We start from the raw sequence: 18,755 nt of genomic DNA, 5'->3' as shown, positions 1-18,755 counted from the left end.
GGGGAAAAGGCATTTTGTTTCCTTTTGCTTTTCTGCAAGGACTGCTTCATATTGCTTAGATGCACAAGTTATATGTGGCAGCCAGCAGCCAAAGGCAATCATGCATTTGTACACCACATTTCCACTAGGAAAGACAATATGTTGGAGGTATAAATGACAGCTATTTGCCCTGCTTGGTCTTCACACCTGGCAAAGGTCATTAATAGTCAGTATGTGCCAGAAGATTTTTTTGCTTGTGCTCTTCTATAGTGCTCAGGGGACTGAAATAATGAAGCTGTCAGTGAAATCTCTTTAAAAGGTAATTGCAGGCAAAAATACAAGCAGAAATGTGAAATAAGAAAAAAAAAAAAATCCCTGGCTACAGTTAGTGAATTACTTGGGTGGTGGGGGAGAAGAAAGGGGAGAAAATGCTCACAAGCACAAAGCCTGATTCTCACTGGCTCTGCTCCTGCCCACTCTGTCCTAAGCTATTTCACTCTGCTGAAGCAATTTCACATTGTGGTGATTGCGACTTTCAGAGGCTGATTCCTCATCACCACACACCTTGTGTTTCTGGTGCAGTGTAATTTCATTGTACAATGTTTTACTTGAACTCTCTGCTTGAGCAGGCAATTAAATACAGTGCCACATTAAGCTTATACTGCACCACTTACTAGAAGGAAATCCAGCAGATGAAATGTAGATTTCAAAGCAAGCTTCTGCAAATAAGGAGGAGTTTGATAAAGTAGGAACTCCAGATAAAAAATTACTGTTTATACAAACCTGTTGTTTAAACCCCATAGTCTGTATTTCAGCTTTCTGAATCTGAAAGAGATTCTGATTTAGAATGGTACTTAGGGGTGAGGCCCCCTAAGTTTCAGTTTGGATATAATCAAACTAAGCCATACTTTCATTTAGATATGGTCTCACAATCCATTTCAGACTGCCTAACTATACATATGACTTTAAATTAGACACATTTTAAGTGTCTTAATGCAGTCCACATAGATGACCTCCACCACACCATATTTTTGTTGCAACTAGGGTAGTTTGAATGAGTCATTTTTCACCTGTAGGAACTATTTATCCTTCAACTCCTGCCTAGCACAAAGCCAGTTGTAATTTCCAGATAAATCTCAGGAGACAGACTGACAGTTGAAAGAAAGAGAGAAGCCTGCAGCTATGCAGTGCACAGTACATGACTAGCTCTCATCTACAAACTGCTCCTAAGCGTGGCTTAGAGTCACAATAGACACTGATCTGATGGAAAGCCTTGCTGTTTGTTTGTGGGTAGGGATTTTTCTTTTTTTTTTTTAAATCATAAATCATAGTGGGGTGTTGTAATCAACCCCATAACGTGATTTTTAGTGAGTATCACTCATGTCTCACACTTCAGTCTGACTGATGCTGATGCTTTCCAGCTTGTTTCAGTGTTCACATTTCATACCTGTGCAGCACTGAAGCACCTCTCAAGATTTGCTTTCATGACCTCTGAATCACCTCAAGGTTACTTTAAATCCCATCATTGTCTCCTTCCTCCCCAAGCAGACACCTAATACCTAAAGTTTAAGCATGCAGAGGTCATGCCTAAGGATATTGTGGGTGCCCACCAGTCCTGCTCAACAGGAATTCTTGGAGGTGGCAAAGGAGCATCTTTTCAATATATCCACTCAAGAATGCTGAGGACATGCTTCTCTGCCTTGCACTACAGACAGAATCTGTTACCTAAAATTGAAAGGATGTGCCAGACTCATAGCAGGTATTCCTGCTCTGGTGTAATTGTGTTGCTGAAACAAAGGCATTAGCATGAAACTAAAATTTCAAAGATTCAGAGTCCTGCTTCCTCCCTTAACCAGAGAGCAGAGCCACAACTGCTGGTTCCACAGCTGGTGCCCTGATCCTCCACCTTCCTACAATCCTGCTGCAGTATCAATATCAGTCAGCTCAATATGAGCTCCTTTGCCTCAGAGTTATGCCTTGTCCTCTGCCCTCAGCAGCTTTCTTAGATCACCCTATTGAAGGGATCTCAGTTTTTTACTGAGACACTAGGAATACACCATGCACTCACATGAGCTGCTTCCTTACAATCTGTTGTAAGTAAATATTTTCAGTTTGGGAAAAAAAACCTCCTAAAAACAAACCTAATCCAAAAACAACAATGCCAACCAACCCTTTCAAAGCAAAAACCCCCTCAAGCCCAAAATACCAAAGAAAAAACAAAAAACAAGATCCACACACTTAATCCACCACCCCATACCTCAAGCCACAAGGGTGAGTGAAGATAAATAATCCGTGTTGTCTGCCGTGGGGATTTTTTTTGGAGGTGGGGTTGTTTTAACTATGGAGTTTTTTATATTTTTTTATTGTTTTCTGCTTGTTTGGATCTTTTTTTTTTTTCGGGGAACAAGGCATTCCTGTTGTTTAATTGATTACAGCACATAATTTCTGAACCCATTGGTTAACTTTACCCAATCTGAGAGTGAGACACATCTCAAAGTAACAGTGTATTTTTTTAAAATATGTTTTTTCCCATAAAAGGGGCAGAAGGGAGGTTCCAACAGGAAAGAGATGAAGCACTGAAAGGCTGGTTAGCCTAGACAGGCTTGCCTTTTGGCACTCATCAGCCAGGCAGGCAGTCAGGCCACATTTAGCTGTGACCCAGTTATGGGATGATGGACTTCCAGGTCTGGAAGTCTTGACAGGGGATAGATTAGAGTTTTTACAATGAGGGAATAAGAGCACAGTGAGGAAAACAAGAAGACATGCAACAGGAAACTCATAGGGAGGTAGGAAATGAAGAGGTTGCAATATCTAAATTTGTAGCAATTCAACTGCAACCAATTTATTTTTCTCAGTATTCCTGTTTGGAATTACAAAAGACAGCTTCATTTGTTCTTCCTGCTTTGCTCATTATTTCTGCAGGAAAGACTCCACTAAAAATAAGTACAACAGCAATGAATTAAGCCTTTTACAATTGCACTCACACAGACCCAACATCCTTCTTCCACCTTCTCCCACACCCTCAGGAGTACACAACAGAAGAAGGGCTGAGAGAGAGCCAAAACCTGTTACTTCACACTGGTCTGTGAAAGTGTGATGTCTGTGTAGATGCTCTCAAATTCTGATGCAACACTCTGTTATGGTTGCACTCATAAAAAAAAATAAAAGATGGCTGGAAATTATTCTTAGAGGGAGAGACACTAGATTTTAGTTAAGAGGGCATATTTCTTAATGTGTTCATCTTCCTAAATAGCTCTAAAGTAAGCAGGCAATTGTGCTGCATCTATTTTGTATAAAACTGATTTTAATTTAAAATTACAGCTCTATAAAAATGCAGCAACCTCAGGATTCACAGGCAGTCATATATCATAATTTCAACTTAAAATGCATCCTGACCATATTTTACCATGTCTTTTGTTTCTAGGAAACACACTCTAGAAATAACACCACAATACAGTACAGACATTTTAAGTAAGCATAGGGAATTATTTCTCCTCTGACATGGCTGTAGAGCTTCCACTCCCTTCAGGGACTACAAAAGCCAAGCCTGGACCCCTGTTTATAGTGTAAATTCAAATGAAACATTAAAAGTCTACAAGCAGTAAAGCAGAGAGGAAATAATGCTGTTCTGCCTGAAATAAAAGGATAGGCTATAATTTCACTGTATGTGCTTAGTTTTCAGTTCATTCATTAAGAGATACTAAAATATAACCATGCAACCACTAGTTTAGTTAATTATAGGCCAAGAATCTCAGTGGATGATCTGGCATACTTCTGCTATTGTTAATGAAGCAATTGATAGCAGCTGAACTCATGGTTTCTGTTATCATGGAGAGATAACTTGCCCTTGTGCACTTGCAGAAGGAGAAGTGTATTCTACACTTATGTAGAACAAGAAGGCAGAGATACTGAATGCCTTCTTTGCATCAGGCTTCACTGACAGGGGCAGCCCTCAGGAACCTCAGGCCTAGATCCAGGGAAAACCAGAGGTGAAGAAGAGTTTCCCATGGTCAAGGAGGAGAGGGTTAGAGATCAGCTTGTCAGACCTGGCATCTGCAGCTCCATGGAGCCTGAAAGGATGTACTGAGAAGGGTGGCAGACAGGAATGAGCTCAGGAGCAATAAGCATGGGTTCACTGAGGGTAAATCCTGCTTGCCAACCTGACTGCCTTCTACAATGGATAAACTACCTGGATGAATGAGGGAAGAGCAGTCCATACTGTCTGCCTGGACTTCAGCAAGGCTCTTGGCTATGCCTCCCACTATATATCCTCATAGGCAAACTCAGGAAGAGCAAAGGGTGAAGTGGACAGAGAACTGGCAGAATGACACATCCCCAAGGGTCATCATCAGTGGCACAGGGTTTAGCTAGAACCTCTCACTAGGGGTGTCTCCAGCAAGAAGCAAGCAGAAACTTGTTCCTTGTTGCAGGAAGTTTCATCTGCATGGGAGGAAGATCTTTATGCTGTGCAGATGACCATGCACTGGAGCATGTTGCCCAGAGAGGGTGTGGAGTCTGGACATATTCACTGGAAACTTATTCAAGATTTGTCTGGACAAAATCCTGAGCTGTGTGCTCTAGGAAAACCCTGCCTGAGTAGGGAGCTTGGACCAGAACACCCACTGGTGGTCCCTTCTGACCTTGCTGTTCTGTGACTCAGTAATTAAATACAGAGTCTATTTATTATTATTAATTTCTCAATTAATTTGTTTTTTCTGAGAAAGTTACATTTCAGATTGTAACTTCTAGCTACCTAGAGAAAATTCTTTAGAATCTGTTAAAGAAAAAAGTTTCATTTGATGTTATGGTTTTGATTAAAAATGGTGCTTGCCTTTCTGCCCGGCTCCTTAATGCATCAGGGAGTCATAGATAGATTTGAAATACACTGCTTTGATGTGATTTCGTTCTATGATTGGAGAAAATACCATGAAAGAAAAGGACTAAATCACACCTTCTTTTAGCCCCAGAAATGCTTTTCTCAGGTACTAAGCATGTAAATACAAATCCAGTAATAATACATTTTACAGTTAGTTAACCCACTATCTTCATTTTGACTTACCTTGAAATCAAATCCTGTGCTGCATAGTCAGTCATGTGTTAACATGATCACCTGCCAGAACAAGCTTTCTGGTCCTTAGGTCCTCACCCTCACAACAACCTATGAATAAACTCTGAGAAAACAAAACAAAGCAAATAAAAAACAACTAACCAAAATAACTGAAAAGGCAAAATCTTGCAGCGTTCACTGTCAGTGTTGAATTACATATCAAGGAAAAGAGTTTTATTTCCATAGGTTTGTTTGCTTTGGTAATTGATGCCTCTTCCTCTTGTGTTTTAAAGATGTCTTTAACAAAATGACAGCTTAAAAGCCCTCCTTATTCACAGCTTGATGTTGAAATGGAATCAAGCCAGAACTGGAATGACTTTCCAAATTAGCAAGGGAACCTACTGCTGAAGTAGACTATTACCCTGCATGTGTTTGTGCATACAGCCTTGTCTCTCCTACCCACAACCGGGCTAGCTATCATTTACTCACCTCACAAAGCTGCCTCCTTCCTGTTCTTCTCAAAGAATTTAGTTAAAACAAAAGAAAAATCAACATAAAGTCTTTTGTGCTTGAATGCACTTTTCACTTCAAATGGCTGAGCAGCATCAAATCATTTAGGAAATAAAGAGCCTTGAAAGTGCTCGAGGCAAGCACAGTGGGCTGCAGTTCCAAAGGGGCTGTGCCTGTGCTAGAGGCTCTGAAGGGCTCATGTCTGGTGAGTACTTACACAGTGTAAGTGGTACACAAAAAGCCAGGGCTGCAGCCACATCAAAGAAATACACAGTGCAAATTGCATAGATCATCTGGCTTGCAGGTCTGCTGAGGAACCTCTTAAAGCACATGCAAAGATAAGGCTTTTTTTTTGTTGAATTCGGCCAGTGCCATACATTTTGAGGAGACCAACAGATGCAAGGGACTTTAGAAATGAGAAATCTAAGCAGCAGAAATGCAACAAAACATAAAAAGAAGCCCCTCAAAGAGTTAACAACAAAGACAGAACACGTCCTTCCTGATCTAAGTCTCCTGCCCTTGCAAAGAAGAATCCTGAACTTTAATGGAGATTTACAGAAATCATCTAGTTATTGGGCTGGCTTGCTTGCAGGTATTAGCACTCACAAAGCAGCCTAGCATGCTAAGATGATGGGCAATGATTTCCCAGATGTCTCTTGATCATTTTCCCCTTGATTTCAGTTTGCACTGAAAACCATACCAATTGTCAGTAAATGTGCTCCTTACAGAGACACTCCAGAGCTCAGGAGCAATGAAAAAAGGCAAGATGAACTGCAGAACCACTCCACAGCTTTTGGGAGGTAAAGGGAAAATGTCACACGCAATCAGCTGTGTATGTCTATGGGCTGCAGTCAGAGCACTACTGCACATTGCAACCCAAGAGCCCTGTGCTAACAAAGTTTAATTTAAAGGAGCTGAAAGTAAGAATTTCATAACTGAGTAAAGGGCACATGCAGAGCCTAAAACCACCAGCAAAATTGCAGCAACAGCAAAATGAGACCACATGTCAAGAAAACTAAAGAAACTGCTGACTATGATAATGAACTACCTTGGAAAAATCACAACCTTACTCCACCTTGCCAAGAGAGTTGGATCACACGTTAGTCCTCAAAGCAACTTAATTATTACTCTCAGTTCACTTTCTCAGCTGCCTTGCTGCACTCCTTGGACTCAAACAATAACCATGGGATAGAGCATCATACAGTCAGCTCTGCTGGGTCAGCATCTAGGGCTAGGTAAAAGGAATCACACACAATTCCTCTGCCTGGTTGCTTTCCTCATCAGCTGCAAGTACTTCTATTTAGCTCTCTGAAAGAGCTAATTAGGAAAATATGTGAAAGGGGGTTGTAGCCAGCTGTGGGGCAGTTCTTTCTTCCAAGTAACAACTTCATCCAATAGGATGAAGAAATGGTTTCAAGATGCATCAGGAGAGTTTTAGATCAGATATTTGGAAAAATTTCTTTATTGAAAGTCTTGTCAAGCATTGGAACAGGCTGCTAAAGGAAGTGGTTGTGTCACCAACCCTGGAGGCTTTAAAAGGCCTGCAGCTGTGGCACCTGGGGACACAGTCTGTAGTGGACTTGGCAGTGCCACATTAATGGCTGGAGTCAATCTTATAGGTCTTTTCCATGATTCCCTGGGAAAAGTGGATGCAGCTAGGATTGACTCAATTTTCCTGGGTTAGGCACTAATCCCCAAAACCCAGGTGAAACTCAGTCTAGCTCTGTTATCTGCTTCCAGTGAGAGGTGGTCAGAGGGGACAGCATGGGATGGCCGCCCCTTTCTGCACAGCCCTGAAGGTGGAGGTGTGTGCCCTTCCTCACCTCCCTGCCCACAGCATAGCCTAGTTTGCAGGGCATTCAGGTGTTAGTTTTGGTAGTAAATCCCAAAGCCAAGCATATGTTATTGTGCCTCTGCTATTTCACTGGACATTTTTTCATAATTTTTAGGTGGTTTTTTTTCAGAGGTTAACCTTTCTTCCTAACCACAGATCTTTCCTTGACTTAGATTATTGGAAATGACAGAGTTTCAACAGATGCAGAGCAGACAGGGCCTTGGAGGTTTTTTTCACCCTGCATAAAAAGAGAAGTCCCAAATAGCTTCATAAAATCTCAGTTTTTAAAGCAGTTTCCTACTTGAGATAGATAAGCTCAGCAAAGTGTCTACCCTGGGATCAGAAATGAGTGGTTTGAGACAGAGGAGCTGTAGATGAATGTAGAAGCAGCAAGGGCAAAAGCTGGTCCTGCCCAAGCTCACTAACCCTTGTGAGAAATAATGGTATTTATGTTGTGAAAGGCCAAGGTTCCTGAAGAGATGATGGAAAGAGATGTACCCATAGCCAGCCATGGCTACTCAGGGTGCTGCTCCCTCACACAGCTCTTGGCTGGCATGGGCTGCCTCTGCTGGCCCTTGTACTCAGACACCTGCGTGCTCTTCAGTCACTCTGATGTGAAAAGGATGACAAGTAACAGCATCAAACTTTTCCTCCAGTCTCTCCAGACTTTCTGTCCCGTGTTCTATGCAACATTCCCATGGCCTGCCCAACCACAGCCCCCTCCTACATGCCCGGCTGTGGGATCGATACAATTTGACTCTCAAAATTATTCTCCTGGATTGGACTTCATGGAGTCAGAAAGATGAGTTAGCAAAGGAGTATTTGACATTAATCTTAGTGGCCAGGAAAACTTGGAATTTATGTTTTTAAATAGGAGTGAGTCTTAATGTTAATATGTTTTAATATTATATAAAATGAAAATAAATAAAAAGTATTTATCGGGGAAAAAATTCAGATTTGCAATACATGGGTGGGGAGGGGGAGGAGGGAAGGCAAACTTCCTGTTTTTCTAGCATTTTATTTCAGTTATTCTATCATGCAATAGAATCACTCTTCACTTAAAAAATCTGTTTTCTACTGTTTTCAGGGGACTTATTTTTACTGCACAGTGCTACCTGGCATTAGTGAGCCCACGTGGCATATTCTGTCTGTCTGAAAAAACCTGCTTTGTTTTGGGTGTTTCATCATTACACCAACAATTTTAATTTTCATGGCTCTCTAGCCTTTGTTCCCTAAGCTAGGGCTCTCCCACCTTTCTTCTGTTTACCTCCTCCTCCTCCTCTCTTCCAGTACCTCCTTCCTTTTGTTCTTTTCTGTGTATTGCAGCCCTTGAATCGCACCCCTGTTGCCAGACAGTTTGTCGTCCTCGGTGCTGAATGGGGCACTTCAGAAGGCAGCGTGTCACCTTGGTGCTTATTTCACTCGCAGAGAGGAGCAGCTATTCAGCACAGCGGGAGAAATTACGGAACGCAGCCCTGGAGGGGAGGTCGATGAGACAGAACATTTTTCTGGAGCTTTCCGGCTCCATTTAACCTCTCAATAAAAGTAGGTGAGAGCATCCTGATATTAAGGACTATGTGAAAGGGAAAATGGAAAAAAAAAAAAAAAAGTATAGAGAGGGGAAGGAGGAGGAGGAGAAGGGAGCATTTGAATAGGAAAGATGCCCTTGCAGGTAAATGCACATAGAATTCCTTCCCGATGCATGGTATAAAGGAGGGGATTGTTATGCTTGGCTCAAGAGTTTGCAAGTGTGAATTGTTTTTTGCTGCAGTCAGATCCGGGCTGTCACAAGTCTAATCACACTTATGCATCTGGGCTTGGTGGGGGAGAGACTAAAGAGGAGAGGGTAGAAAAAAATATTGTCACTTACAGTTCATACAGGCAAATCTAGAAAATAAACTGTGCTGTATTCTTAAAAAAAAAAAAAAAAGGTGTCTGAAGGACCCAGATTCTTTGCAAATGCAATCAATTATGCTTTCAAACAGGTGCTGAACAAAGACTTTTATTCCCATTTCTCTGCATGGGGAGACTGAGGAACCTTTCCCAAAAGGCAGTGTGAGACAGCTCTGGACTGGCCAGCCACAGGTGAAGGGATCAGGACATTACCATTAAAATTAAATGTAAAATTGCTTGTTAATAGAAAACACCCAGAGAACCATGAGGAGGCTACTTCTTTAACTTTATTGCAATTACTAATGTAGACTCATAATGAGGGGAAAAAACAGATCAGCAAGCCAAGGCAGTTTTTTATGCCGAATTATGATGGATAAAGATGTTTGAGTGAGGATTTTATAATACATTATTTCTGTTTTAATCAGGCACTATAAAGCAGCAACTGGGCTTATATACTTCATAGCCACTTTGGATTATTGAATGCTCACAGTAGGCTAAAAGAGCACTTACAGTTCATCAAATTAATCAAAAATGTATAAATTAGGTGCCATCAAGCACACAAGCCAATGCATTTGTGAGGAGTGAAGAAGGGGAAATAGAAGAGATTTAAAGGGTGAGGCATTAAAATGTACTTTACAGAATGCTTTTAAGAAATGACATTCATGGCTGAAGAAAACAATTAACAAGCATCTCAGCCTGTTTCTGTCCATGGTGTGAAGCTAAGACCTATTTCTGCATGTCTCCCTTGTCAACTATCCGTCTTCCCTGGCCAGCTATCTATCTTCCCTGGTCATTGATTATTGCAGTATTTCCAAAGAGCATGATTTATTGTCTCCCACACGTGTTGCAGTTTATATAGCACCCCTGTCATGCGAGGCGGGCTCAGCCTGGAGTTAACATCTGCAGTGTGGATGCAAAGCTCAGGGTCTCACACCCAGAACCTGTTTTGCAGGATACCACCAGGAGCAAAGGCACTGGTATGCTATGAGACAGAACTGCAGCCTTCTGCATGCAGAGCAGCTTTCCTGTCACATAAAAGCCTCATCCAGGTTTAATGATCCTAGGAATTTCAATACTTCTCCCTGTCTCTGGGCTCTCAGAGAGGGTACCTAAGTGGAGAACCTCAACTTGCTTTTTGGCACTATGAGTTTGCTGGTCAGTCACTATTCCTCTTCTTTGCTGCTGGTTCCTGGGCACCCATCATAAATCAGTGATGCATTTTTTTCCCCTGGTGGGTTCCATGCAAGTTCTCAGGACATTTAGGATTGCTTGGGCTCCTAGCTTAGACTGGAGACTAAGACAGGCTGAAGATGTCTTCTGCAGGGACAGGAGGCAGCAGATGCCACCCCATTTCTGAAAGGGCTGCAAATTAATGTCTTAGAGGCATAGAGTGAGAAGAGGGCATTTTCACCTTTGTGACACCTAATCAGGAGGGAGGGAAGGAACAGCTGGACATGAACAGATGGAGGAAAAATGCAACAAACTTTTTTTTCTTCCGTGTGCACTAAGATGGTATAGTTCCTGTTGTGCCTTTTACTGTTGTGATAGATTATAAGAATTGCCACAAAGTAAAGATAACAGCACAAGCTAAGATAGCTCTTTAAAAGCATGGAGGGAAAGACATCAGGATTATGAAAATTAAAATAAGAATTAAGAAATTAATTAAACTTGGAAATTAATCACAAATCAGAACTCTTTATGCATCTGATAGGCTGTTTGTAAACAATAGCCATATGTCTTTAGTCTACATTGCAGCATGAAACACCACCTTTTCAGCAAGGACTTTACAGTAAAACTTAAATATCATTGTCCTCAAAACAATTACTATTATTTCTCAATTATTTCTCATGTCTACAAAGGCAAGACCTCAGACATTAAGTAGTCAGCAGAAAATCCCCTTTGAAGACTTTTCAGATAAAGGAGAAGTTTTGTTTCTAAAATGAACCAAAACAACTGAGAATTAATTAAGAAAAAGAAGGGAATATTGATCAACAACCAAATTTGTCACCTGTGTTTTAAATACTTACCTGCTAGATAAAGAAAATTTTGAGTATTAATTGCCAGTTTCTTCTAAAACTGTTTTTCTGTGTCCATTATCAAATTCTGTTCATCTTTCAGATTTCTACAGTATTCTTACAGGGAACATGTTAGATGAAACTACTGAAGAATCAAACTAAGATAAGGCAGGTAACCAGTTCAGATAGAAAGCATTCCCTTCCCATTTCCTACAGAAACATTGGGTAGGCAACCCACATTGGATATGGAACAGCTGGATTGAAAAGATTTCACATTTGGATTCCATAAAATAATCCTTCTAAACCTGAAGTGTATATGAGAATGACCATGCAGTAGGTCTTTCAGTTTAGAAGAAACTGGCTGCTTCAAATTGTGCTAGCAAGTAAAATTCATAAAATGCACTGCCTCTTTAAAAATTTTTATTTCAAATAGTCTGGGGTGCCTGTACCCTGAAAGTGTCAAATACAGAAGCGTTATTTCTAGCATGGTCTCAATGCATGGTGTTGGTTGGTCTTGTTCCTCCTTCTGCCTTGTGTGGTAGGATGAGAGGCAAGGAAAGTGAGGGGTTTAGGTGTCTAGTACTCGTGTGTTTTCATCAGCAAATACACGTCTGTGGCTGCGCTCACATGCACATCCACTTATACAAATATGCACACACACGCACACACACACACACACACACACACGCACGTATGGATCGCGGCTATGGCTCGCAGTCTGTGGTGCCATCTGGTGGAAAGAAGTCAGCAGCGGCCCTGCCGCCAGGAAAATAAAGGTACCAGTAGCCTTGAAATAAGGAAGGAAGGAGTGAAACACCAAAAGAAGGAAGATCTCATCACATGATTAATGGAAGCCGCAGTGCTCATCAAAACACAATCAGTTCCAGTCTGTCTTAACACCTAAAGCTTCTTACCTTGGCTGTCTCAGACTGTCACACTCATTGGTATGGATCAGCAATCATTGATGAGCATTTAAAACCACAAAAGCTTGAATGGGTAATGGAAAAAGAGAAATACTCCTTCACATTTCTAGCTGTCTCCTCTCCCGACTCTGTCTGAGTTAGAAGGGTTGGAGTCTTGCAGACTTAATGGAACAGCAGACATCATCAATATCTTCGACCTCTGCATCTCATAGAGAACCTTTAACAGTGAGCAAATGCTTACATGAATACAAGGTTTGGGATTTTTTCCCCCTGAGGCCCTGTCAGCTTTACCTGGCATGAGTTGTCTCCATTTCTATCACTAGATGCAGCTCTTGGGAACAAATTACATACCATAACTCTAGACAATAAGAACAATCATTTGTTTTAAAGATTTCTTGGAGTAATGTTTGTCAATAGTCAGAGAAACAGAGAAAGGCAGTCATATTTTATATGAAGGATCTGGGTTTGTTTTCTCAAAATTCTTTTTTTGTTTTGTTTTGTTTTGTTTTGAAGGGAAAAAAAATATGGACCGGTTACTTTTTTAGAGAAATATCTTCAAGGACGGCACTCACATCAGAACAGATCAAGGCCTGAGGGAGCCTGCCCAATGTGAGTAAGGTCTAATTCTTCACTAGGTTATACAAAATTTGGTCATTTGGGAATGTTCTTTTATACAGAGTTGCTATGTACTTCTAACTGTGTACTCACAATTATACTGAGGACTAGGGATTGGCATAACATTGTTAAGGCTTCCATGGCAGAAATACATGCAGCAAAACCAGTTTTGTAGAGAAACAACAAATAGTTGAAATGTCCATCAGTAAGGGTGGTGACATTACATCATGTTCATATTCTTATAAAGTGGCTTTAAATAATAAAAGGTAGCTGACAAACACCAGCTTTCGTTTTTTCAGATTAATATCCTGAAATGAATCAGTGAATTAAACAAATGATCAGGGTTGTTTCTTAAAAGGCTGGAAAGTTTGTCAAATGTTCTGTGTCTCATAAAGAAAATACCCTGGAGAGCAGAGACTTTAAGTACACAGCTGAGCAACCACAAATCCATGCCTATATACTGCTGTAATTAGTTTCTGCAGCTGAGGCAAATGAGCCCCCTACACTTCTTCCTTCAGTTTCTTTCCCCAGGCTCCCTTTTCCCTTTGCCCATTCAGTGGTTGTATATCAGTTCTCCATGTAGCTCTCAGGCTCTCTTAAGGCTCCATTCACCTCTCTGACAGCCATCAAACCCTCTCAAAAAAGTGGATGGAAATGCAGAGGGGAAGAGAAGTGATATGACTAAATGAAAATTCCATCCCTGCTGAGATAGCATCCTAATCCATTGGCAGACTTTCTTGATAAAGAGGGAGAAAAATCTTGGATAAGATTTCAGAACTTGAGTTGTGGTTGAACCATCTTTATAGCTGCCAAATTAAATATATTCCTTGACCTTCAAAACTCAGCATTGTCCAAATGTGTTCTTAAAGCTCACTCAAAAAAGAAGAGTTAAAATATGTGACTCCTGTTCCAGCACTTGCCTTATTTCTGCGATTGCTTTTTGGTCTTGTGTTCTTTTGTTCCTCACTGCTTATATTATGATGTCTGAATCACAGGCTGCTTCTTGTATCCAGTGAACTCAGCAGAATAATTTGTATTGACTTGGTATAGAATTGAATTTACTGTCCATTGCGCTAATCTGCTAGATTACTTTTCTCCTGCTATTTCTTTCCTGTATGTAAATAAACAATGAATATAGAGAAGTTGAACTTATTGGCTAATATGGCTGTTGGAAGATTGGAAACCAAACTAAAGAAATGGCTATTTTTGGGAACAATTTTCACACAATTTTTTAAACAAAATATTTGTCCATAAGTTTTGACTATGAGTGGTTAAAAAACAAACTTCCATTTACTACTGAAACGAAACATTTCCTAATATCTATAAACCCCCTTTCTGCCTTCCTGTAGCTGAGGTTCTTCCTCACCACCATCATTCAACAAATCCATTGGGAGAAAATTATCTCTCTTCTCCCAGTTTTTCCAGCAAAATTTCTCGGTTTCTCTGTAAGCTCGAAAATAATTTAGAAGGGGAAAGTTTCATTTGTAGGACAGTTCAGCAAGTTCAGTGGTGAATGCCTGGAAGACCCAGTGATGTGCATTGTTACCATGATTAATGACTCTTATTATTGATGCCGAACCATAAATTTATACAGGATCTGTCTAGAAAATGTAAGAGAGTAATGTGTTCTGCTATAAAGTGTTACAGCAGGAAAATAGCTAAGATTCATAAAAAGCAAATCTTAACAGATAAACAAACATATAACCAAACTGTGAACATGATATGCTCCCTTTGTAGTTCTTGGAATGTTGTCTTTTCTCTGAGATGGGAGGCAGACTGGGCTCTTAGTGGATATAAGAAAAACAGAACACAAAAAGGAATTTGAATTTAACGAGGGAGCTGATTCATTTCCTCATAAAACCTTGAAAAAGTAATGTGAAGACAATTTGTTTACAAACACACACCCAAACTGATGTCTGACTGAAGAAACTGACAGTAAATGGGATGATGTCACAATTTTGGGGAGCAGGAAAGAGACCCCCTTTTCCAGCCCCAGTGATTTCTTTGCAGGTTCAAGATGGGCATTATCCTCTGTGGTCTCAAGGTGTTCTTTTCTCTGGGGAGCTGCTGCACATCTTCACTCAACAATAAACTCTCTGCATAGGAAGTGACACAAAAGTGTGTGGAAAGTAGGGGCTGATAGTGTCTGGTAATCTGCAAATTATTTAGGTAATCAACAACCAACAATTTACACCCTGGGATTTGGTGCTATCTGCCTTGTTTAGCTATCCACCTCTGCCTTGGGCCAACACAGGGAAGCCAAAGAAACTTCACCTGGGGCCTCAAGACCTATCAGAGAGATACAGCAGAAAAATCCATCAGGGAATTGTGGGCTCCACATTAAAAGAAAGTATTCTCATACTGCAGGTTGAACTCACTTTCAGTGGTTTTTGGTCCTAAATGGTAGGAATATCACCTATTTTTGTGCATGATATTTTCACATCTCTGAAGTGATTCTGATTTTAAAAAGAAATAATATGGAAAAAAATAAGACCTAAACTCTTGTAACAGCCTCCAAAGTTTGTATTTGGATGTAGAACTGAAATCTAGTATAATGAAAGAGCACAAAAATGGGAAACCAAGTGACATGTGGTTGTTGTGTTGGCAACTTGGAGGCAAGAAATGGGTTCACATGTGTTTCAATGCAGAGGAAAGAGGGCATATACAGGATTGGTTTTTTCTCCTTACCCCAATGTCACAAGAATTCCTTACATAACCACATGCATCACAGTTCTGAAATCTCCTCTGTCTTTCTTTTCTCATACCATACTCAAAAGCACAATTAAGGCTCCTTCCATGCTTGATTCTTCTGGGCTGCCCTTGTTCTCTCCATGGTCATATTCCATGAGAATATGGAATATGACCATTTCACGTCATATTTGGAGCAGGGACTCCTTCAGCTGGCACCTCTCACACGCTGCCTCTGGCTTCATTCTTAGAACACCTCAGAGGTATTTCCACTGCTTTTTCTGAGCCTTAATTGCTGAAAATGTGTCTGGGCAGTATCAACTGACACTGAAATGATTTCCTCTTTAATGTCAATTGAAAAATGAGTTCCGTTTCTTGCTCCAAACGCTGCTTTCATGTCAGTAACTTCACGAGGCCCCCGAGAGTTTCACTGGAGCAGGCGGCTGCCGTGGTGCAATCGCGGCGTGTCGGGCCAAGCTCCGCGAGCACGCACTCTGCTGTCACTGGCATCCTGCATTTTGAGTGCTCCACACGTACAGGAACACCAAGTGTTTTGAACAGGTCTGCACTGGGTGGGAAGTGGGGACAGTGCTGCAGGGAGCTACTGTGCCGACAAGAAGCAGTAATGAATTCTATTGCAGGAAAAGAAGGATTGAAGGCTTCTTAAGTAAAGCTATGGGGGAGGACTGAGAGGGTTTTTTTGTTGCTCATTATGGTTGAAAAGATTCCCCTGCTTAGGTCTTTCTCTGACCTCTGCACAGGAAGATTTTTCCTGTCTAGAGTCACAGCCTTCCCTGCTTTTCATTCTCTACAGACTACATCTCTGCTGTGTCTGTGGCACCCAATGGCACCTGCAGCCACTAAAAGTGAGGGTGGCAAAAGCCCAGGTTGGCACTGGCATGCAGGGGTGTGGATCAAATGGACAGGCACATTTTGCGCGTGTGCCTTGCTACCAAGCAGATTTACTACTGAAACTATTGTAGGAAGAAAGAAACAGGTAGTCAGCTCAGCAGCTTGCTCTTTCATTTGAGTCCTGAGGATGGGTTTTGAGTTAAAGAAAAGTATAATGCACCATGTAATGTTATCACATAAAACTGCCCCAGACCTGCTCATGCAGACGTACATACATTCATATCCACAGCACAACGCCTTTCCTAAATAGCGCTTCATAAAGGGGCAGAGGAAAGCAGAACTTTGCAAAGGATGGAAAGGAGACATCTTTCTTAACTCTGGTCAGCACTTTAGTCTGCAAACAAAGTTATCACACAAGTGTGAAACTCCTGTAAATCTTTTTGAAACAAGTCTGAAATACTCAGTGTCTCTCCCTGCGCTTTTGGTAAGGTCTGTAGGCAGGTGTAGCTGGGCTGATTAAATGTCTCTGTGTGCTGGGGTTGGGGGCAGGAAACAGGGAGTTGAAAAAGCAAAGTGACTTGGGCGTGTTTTTTTTTTTTGGTGAATAATTTATTTTGGATGATTGTAGATATCACAACCAGAAAAAATAATCCTGCTATAAAATTTTTCATCCTGTGTTTCTGTGTCCTTTTTACCAATAAAGGGAAAGCTTGCTTGTGCCACAGTGAGGAGGAGACAATTTTCTGGGCCAGATGCTGATGTCTTGCTATTTAACATTCAAGTGTCCTTACTCCCTCACAGCCTGTGTCCACCTCAACTATCCATGCTGCTTCAGTTCTTTCCCTTTAATCTGTGCACAGAATTAATTAGAATTATTTGTCAATTCACTCACCAGGGTAGCTCATGGTCACATATCTAAACCTTTGCAGCAGCCTCCAAAGGAGAGGAAAAATAGGATAGAGAATTACAAGTCTGCCAAGCCTAGTGAAGATTCTTTCCTACCTCTTCTCTTTGGGAAGTTTTTTCAGTTTTGCACATTTTTGTCCAATTATCTTGAACATTTAATACTCCTACACAACAGACAAACAGCCTCTCTCAGGTAAACAGTCCACATTACCACAGTGAGCTTTGATGCTCAAGTACTTTTTAATAAGAATTCTTTCCAAGCTTACCAAAAAATTATATGCTTTGGGAAAAAATAATGGAAGAATTCCCAGCAGAGAATGCAGTGGGGTTGTAGCTTGTTGAAGCTATACTTTTTGGAGAGTTCTCTTTGGTGCTGTGTAGGCACGTAATAGAAATCACCTCAGAAAGTTAAACTCTGCATGTCAGACAGGATGTGTCATAGGGAAGGGAGAGATAAATAAGCTCGAAGTGGATTGGGAGGAGCAGGAAGATCCAATAAAACCAACTATAATTTAGCCAAAGAGCAGAAGTTTTTGCTGTTGCAATTCCCTGATCCTGGGTCTCCACAGCTGGAGGAAGTCTCTGACACCTTCCTTTTTTTTTTTTTGGTGGAGAGGAGACACGAAGGACTTGTTCTCAGGACTTCCTGTCAAGAGGAGCTGGCTGCAAGAGCTGAAACATATTACAGTAATAAACATAAGTCACACAGGCAGGACTGGCAAATGGTTTATTTGCTGCAGTCCAGGGAAGCCCTTGGTGTGAAAGAAAACCTTCTTTCTCCAGATGCCTCTCATGCCTCTCTGCAGGGGCAGAGTCCTTGATGCCTTAGGTTTTAGCTTTTGTATTTTTCAAGTTCTGTTCTGCTTTAGTGTGTAGTTCTGAGCTTCATATTTAGGGATGGTAAGCTCTCTTCACAGAGTAGGCAGACAAAGCAATTCCTTTTCTAGCTTGGGACCAATGATAACTGATCCAAATTTTAGGCCCAAGATCATAAACAATGTGGACTGAAGAGGGAAAAACAAGAAGGGTGGGACTTCATAACCTAAAGCTATAACTGGACAATTAACTCCAACATGCAAATGGACCAGAACTTATAAAGGTGAGAGACCTCGTGACCGGTCATTCATTCTGTGACCATTTTGGGTTCATCTTGGGTGTAGCCCTGGCTGGGCTCTTCTACTGCCCAAGGTGCATCCATTGAGGCCTTTTAATAAATATCTACTTTATTGTTTAACTTTGTCTGGCCTCTGTTCTAGGTCAGCCATGACAAGGCATCATCCCCACTAGAAGTACAGACACAGTTCCCAGCACGCTGTGAGCATGGAAAGGGTCATTTTCAAAGGGAAAGGGAGGAAAAAGTGTCATTTTCAGAAAACACTTCTAACATAAACTCTGTCCCCAGTGCAAAAGACAAAAGAAGGGCCAATTTTATGGCCAGCTCACTGCACAAGACATTAAAGTTATGTTCAGGTGAGGCACTCTTCTACAAAGAC

This window comes from Serinus canaria, chromosome 2 (genome assembly GCF_022539315.1).
Source record: "Serinus canaria isolate serCan28SL12 chromosome 2, serCan2020, whole genome shotgun sequence".
Classification (NCBI taxonomy): domain Eukaryota; kingdom Metazoa; phylum Chordata; class Aves; order Passeriformes; family Fringillidae; genus Serinus; species Serinus canaria.
Note: the sequence above shows the minus strand (reverse complement) of the source record.